This window comes from Suncus etruscus, chromosome 3 (assembly GCF_024139225.1).
Source record: "Suncus etruscus isolate mSunEtr1 chromosome 3, mSunEtr1.pri.cur, whole genome shotgun sequence".
Lineage (NCBI taxonomy): Eukaryota > Metazoa > Chordata > Mammalia > Eulipotyphla > Soricidae > Suncus > Suncus etruscus.
In genome coordinates, this window is record NC_064850.1 from 152,175,231 (window position 1) to 152,181,894 (window position 6,664).

Below are 6,664 nucleotides of genomic sequence, written 5' to 3' on the forward strand. Positions count from 1 at the left end.
CCTGAGCCTGGAACTGCTTTTAAAACTTTTCTTTCCTCCTAGATTGTTTCTGTGGACCTGCTCAGCCCTAGCATCTAGCAAATGACACTGCTTCTCTCTTGCTTTGAAGTGCTAATGAAAACAAAGTTGGCTTTAATCCTAATCTCATCCTCAATTGCTGGTTTGCTATAGGTTTTGGACCTACTTTATCGCCACCAGATTCTATACAGCTCAAATGTCTTTTTCTGGGGGAACATCTCTATGCTATGTCTTCTTTCACCACCTTTTTCACAACCAAATTTCATGAAGCAGTGTCTACATTCTCTTTGCCCCACTTTACCATCCATTGACTTACTGCAGTCCACTTTGCATTCTCATAATTTCTCCAAATTGCTGAAATTGTTCCACTGATCCTGGGTGACCAAATCTAATGGGCAAGGGTCAGTTTCTCTGAGCTTGGCAGATCTTCACCCTCATGCCTTTCTCTCTGCCTCTATCTCTGTCTCTCTTTTCCTTTGGTTTACATTTACCCTGGAAATTTCTGCTCTTTGGCCACTCTTATAACCTGTGTGTGTATATCACTGAGAATTTTGTTGCTTTTTTCCCCTCTGGGAATAGAGATAGCCATAAGACTTTTACACTTTAGTTCATGACTCTCAATGTACAACTGTAGACGTAGAGAATAAAAGGCAGGAAAATTTCAAGGGCACAGTCAACATACAGAAAGGTTTGTCACTGTATGCTCAGTCATTGAATGAGAAAGGTTATTTAGATTACAGAGAGAGACACAGCCTACATAGTTAGAGAATGCATCAGCTAGCACATCTGATATTGATGAATCACCTTTAGGTTAAGGAGAGACCCAAATATCATCACATCCACAGACATGTGGGGAGAATATGAGCATTCAGAAGACAATTTCCTCTAGAAGGGATCCTCCAAGGAAGGCTGAGGGGGGAGAGAGTCTATCATAAAGGGTGGTCAGAGAAGCTGGCTGGAATCAGGGATTGAAATATGGAATGGGCTGAAATTGTGACCAGAGGTCCCTAAGAGGTTCACTATACACCATATGAGATGCAATGAAATATATCATCATTGAGAGGTAGCCATTCTCTTTGGGAGGAATATCTACACTGAAGGAAAATATCATTTTTCTATTGGATTTAGGGACAGAACCAGTCACCCTGCTTGGTAAAAGTAATCAGTGACAGCATGAGGTGGAGGGCAGCAGAAGCACCACAGGGATCTCCTGGGCATCAAGAAAGCTAGCCTCAGCTCTGAAGCCTTTGGGGGAGAGGAACAAAGGATGGGAGAGGTGAGAGTTGGGATTTTTTAATTCCTAAAACTCATTCAGAAGAACCTATTTCAGAGGACTGACTGTGGGAACTTGCATTAGAAAGAACACTTATATTGTATTCTCAAGAGGTTAATCAGAGTTGAAAAGATCTATATTTTCTTTATATTTTCCAAGTACAATTTATATACTGTTCCATACTCTCTCTACGTAAGTCACTTTCCTGACCATCGCAGAACTTGGACTCAACTCTGAGCTTTCCTCATTAGTTTTTGCTCCACAGATCACTCTGCCAGCTTGTGCTTCTGATGCCTGATGTAAAGGAATCCAAAAGTTGTACGTATTCAATGGGCAGATACAGAGTTGCCCCCATGCCAACGTAACATTTCCTGAGGTCTTTCAGTTACTGGGGGAAGCACCAATTTATTTTCTCCCAGTTTTCACAACAATACACATTCTTTTCTTTTTTCATTTTTTTTGGGTGCGGTCTCATCCAACAGTACTCAGGGGTTACTCCTATACCGAGAAAGCGCTCCTGGCAGGATCAGTGGACCATATGGGATGCCGGGATCTGAACCACTGACCTTATGCATGCAAGACAAACACCTTCCCTCCATGCTATCTCTCTGGCCCCAACAATACCCATCCTGCTGCTGACTCTCTATTTGGATTATGAATGGTGATTCATTATTTTTGCACTGATGGAAAACAAGCTCTATTTAGTATGAAAATGAAAGTGGTCATTTTGAAGAGAAAGAATGGGTCTGAAATTTAGTGGTTTTACCTAGAGATACAAATTGAGCAGACATTTGATCTCCAGATGAGGTAGGGACTATGACTGGAAAAGCAGGGAATATATATTTGCCTGCATCTTTTCTGGGAAGGAACCCACAACCCAAAGGGTATTGTGCTGTGACATGAAGATTTCTTACAGATCAAGGTAATCGCCTCTAGAGATTCACTGTATAAGCAAGGTAGACCCTAGAAAAGCTGTGTCTATGTCTTCTCTACGAACATCATTGTCTGAGAGATTACTAGACTAGGAAGGCTTTGAGTTTTACCACATGGCCAACCCAGTTTGCTTTGTGGTACTCCATAATGATCCCCCCAAGGCCCTGCCAGAATGATTTCTTAGCAAAAAGCCAGGAGGAAGTCCTGATCACCTCCAGGCGTGGCACAAAAGCCAAAAAAAGGACAGATTAAGTTTGCCTAACTCTGAAGTTCAATCCTGTGTCAGTCAGTCCTGTCAGCTTCAACATAAAGATAGTGAAGTCTGGACTCAATATCTAAAAATAGGTTTTTACAAATGTTCTGGTCAGTACTCTTAAGCTGCAATGAAATCTAGTTCTGCCTTGATTTCATACTTGATGCCAGGGCTCACTCAATTTGGAACCTTCTGCTTCTCTGTCACTTTTTTCTCACTCATCTCTACTGCACATGATACCCAATGTTCATTACCAGCAACCACCCTAAAAATTGTGCAAAATTTGCTTCCCCCTCTTTTCACGACTACGTGCTTTTATATGTCCTGTGTCCCAGATGAGCTTTTTCCTTATCATTAAAAGCTCCTTTTTTGTCCTTGTCCTGGGACTTTTAAGCTGCTTGTTCTGTCAAAATTCTGTTAAAATTCTGAGTTGTTGGTCAGTTTGCTGAAGAACTATAGAGGTAAATTTACATATTGCCACTATGAAAAGTCTTGGGTCTACTTGAGGATGAAGGCAGAAGTGTTCATAAATACACACAGAGAAATGGAGCATCTACCCCAACTCTGGTCGTTGGGGTGATTTCTGGAAATATGTTGGAAACATATTTCACTTGCTCTGCCTTCTACTGGGCCATTTGGGAGCACAAATGAGCTTCATAGACTGAAGACAAATGCTTATGTCTAAGCTCTTTAATTTGGTGGCTTGAAGCCCAGGATTATTTGCACTTTTCTCTTTAGAAAAACATTTTCTTGTGAAATATGTTTCTGGAGCATTTGTGCTTGGGATTATTTGCTGTTTGATGCCCTGGCAAGTGCCAACCCCAATTTCTCTCTCTCTCTCTCTCTCTCTCTCTCTCTCTCTCTCTCTCTCTTTCTCTCTCTCTCTCTCTCTCTCTCTCTCTCTCTTTTGAGCCAAAACCTCTTTCTCACAGAGAGGTCGTTGCTTTTTCAGTCCCTTTCAATTGTCTATGATTGGAACTTGTAGTCTCACACAAGTCAGCTTTCTCTACCCTGTTCATGGGACCACGCAGGTGGAAATTTTGGAGTTCCTAGGATGTTGGCTATCCCTTCCATCTATCTTGTATCCACATCACACAGGGCTCTCCAATGCATGTTCTTTTTATGTGCTGAACAAGAACCTGAGAATAGAAGTTGAGTACAGAAAGAATACATGCTTCTGACTATCTCCAGGTTTCTTCTTCAGCAGAGATTTAAGTTCCCTTAGAAGCTCTTTGTTAGGGTAGCTGAGGTAGCAGAGATGGTGGCGGCCACAGCTCTGGGCTTGGCTTCTCAGAGTGTGTCGGCCTCTACTGCTGCTTGGGCCTGGTATGTACAAATGGCTGGATAGGAATATTGGCACCATTTTCCTTGTCTGTGAGCAGCCAGTCCCCCCCCCCCCATTGCGGGCCTTCCTGAAGAGGCTGCGCTCAAACAGCACTCTGTTTTCTACACTGAACACTGATGAAATACCTGCTAAAAGACCAAGGTTAGATTGCCTTAGCCATCATGTGAAAAGCAGTCTTTACAGTGCTGCCAGCTTCTTTGTAATCTCACTTCAGCTGACCACAACTCCTATGATGACTTCTACTTGTAATGAAACAAAGAATGGGACCCCTTTAGGAGAGGTTCTGGACTTGGGAACATCATGTGGTAATTGAGTAGTAAATCTCCTAATGGAATAAGTGACTATTCAAAGATCAGCGTGACAGTAACCCGAGATCTACCTCGCAGAGTTGGTTTCACATACAATTGATTTTACTTTGAATTCAGAATGCTACAATAGAAGACCTAGTGGTCGTGGCCATAGCAAAGGCAATCCAGAGAGTTCCTGGATTTATGCGGAGACCTCAGGAGCAGGTGGCAAGAGAGATGGTCTCTGAAGACAGTGGTAAGGGGCAATGGCTTCCCCATTGTACTTTGGAAGAGGGTTTTCAATAAGAGGAGTGAGATAAGTACAGAAAGTTACTGGAGCGTCTCAAAGGAGGCTTCCATGGAAGCTCTGCTCCTCCTGTAACTTCAACTCATCATAATTCTCCAGGAAGTCTGTTGGACACATTAAAGACCAAAGGCTTGGGGGGGTGATCCAAGTCATGGATTCAAAACCACACAGTTTTTTCCAAAACAGTATAGTTATTGAAAAAAGAGGACCTGTCTATTTAGTGATAAGAGGTGTTCAAAGGGAAAATTTTCAGATACAGAGAAGACAATTGAAATCAGACTAGAAAATGAGAGTAGGAGGGGATATCAGGTAGAACCTTATTTATCTGAAGAAGTGTCAGCCTGACTTCACCTGGGTGGTGGAAGCAATGCTTACATAGGAGGAAATTATCAATACTTGAGAAAAAAGGAAAACATTGCTCAGGCTAAGGAAGGGATAAAAGAATGGATGCTCTTCTTGAACGTACAGAGGACATGGAATAGGAAGTCAGTAATGCACTGACTAGATCATGGTCCTAAGGATGAGATCCTAAGTAGTGCTTTCAAACTGTCAATCACTCAAGGAGATATCCAGACCTTGAAGAAATATCACTGGCTCAATGCTGAAATCGTCAATGTTTATATAAATCTTCTAATGGAAAGAAGCAAAATCCAAGACTATCCAGCACTTTCTGCTTTCAGTACTTTTTTCTACCCTAAATTAAAGTCTGGTGTTTACCAAGCAGTATAACGATGGACCAAAGGGATCAATATCTTTGAACAGGAACTTATCTTAGCACCTTTTCATTGAAATGTACGTTGGAGTCTAGTGGTGATAAACTTAAGAAAAAAGTGTCTTAGATATCTGGATTCAGGGGGACAAAAAAGCCACAGGTTCTGTGAGATTCTCCTTTAGTGTTTATGGGATGAAAGACCAAAAGAAATACTAATCTGAATCTTCTGGAGTGGAAGCACTATATCATGAAACCACATGGGATTCCCAAACTGTTGAATGGAAGTGACTGGAATGTTCATTTGTAAATATGCAGATTATATCTCTGGACAGAATGATTACTTTGACTCAGCACCAGATGCCTCTCTTCCAGAAGATGGTGTGGGAAATCCTTCACCAACAGTTGCTGTGAGAATGTCCTCTGGACACTCCAACTGCTGGTGCTTCTTTCGTGGACAGATGTTTCCATATACCCAAACCCTGCCAGGAGGGAATTCTGAGTACAATAGGAAGTAACTAAGCCCTTAACACCGCGGGGTTTGGCACCAAAACAAGACATGTATGTAATAATCTTCTCCTCCATACATTTGCTTTCATAAATTGAAGCTCAAAATACTTTTGGAGGGTCTTACTCATATGCAAGTAACTATGAAAAGTCCTAAACCCATAGATTTTTATCCTTACTAGAAAAATAAAAGAGCTCAATCGGGAGAAAGCAAACAGTACATATTCACAATTGTCAATAAATATATGATCTGGTGAAAAAAGGTTCATGGTAGTCTAAATAAATCCTGAAAATCATAACAAAAATTCAGAGTGCCAAGTTTAGATGTGGTAACACCATTTGGATAGGAGAACTAGTGTAGAAATGTACACCCAGCGAGCACAACCCAAGTAGATTGACATGTTGGGACAGTATGATGCTACACATAATTCAAGAAATCCCTGAACCCCTTGAAACCCTGACGAAGGTGCTGCTGGTTTGGGCAATACAAAGGTACAAGAACTTTCAGCAATAAAGGACTAAATGGAAAACAAGTTTCTTCTCCATGAAGAAGATGGTAAATAAAATATATGAAACTTAGATGCAGGTATTCTTTCCCAAGACTTGGTATATATAAGCCAGAGACAAGATGTGGCTATAAACTACCTGGAGAAATGGTCACCAAAACTGAGCAAAGATGCAGCAGACTAGAGCAAGAATTTTGAAATTAAAGAATGCAGAGACAGTCCTAGAGGAAGGTACTGTCCAAAGGAAAGTGTCCAGGGAGAAGTTGGTGTTTCTGTTTTGACCAAGATGGAGGGTGGGAAGGCTTTGGGTTGCTGGAGGGAATCCGGAAAAGCTTTTTGGCAGAGGGAAGGATTCAGCAGGAACAAGGTCCGAGTCCCTTGAAACAAGACAGTGGCGACTTTTCCACATTTCATGACTGGATATTGGAGTTATCCAGAGATGGGCCCATCAAATCCAGCTTCCATCAAAAGTAGCCCTATAAGTCTAAGACACAGAGAACCTTCCAGGACTCTTGAAAGGAGAGGT

The 6,664-nt window shown here is 41.7% G+C and overlaps 1 pseudogene; it reads left to right on the plus strand.

Moving 5' to 3' along the window:
• The first annotated feature begins 3,778 nt into the window (after window positions 1-3,778).
• Window positions 3,779-5,539, plus strand: LOC126003384 (sentrin-specific protease 2-like; annotated as a pseudogene).
• Window positions 5,540-6,664: the final 1,125 nt, after the last annotated feature.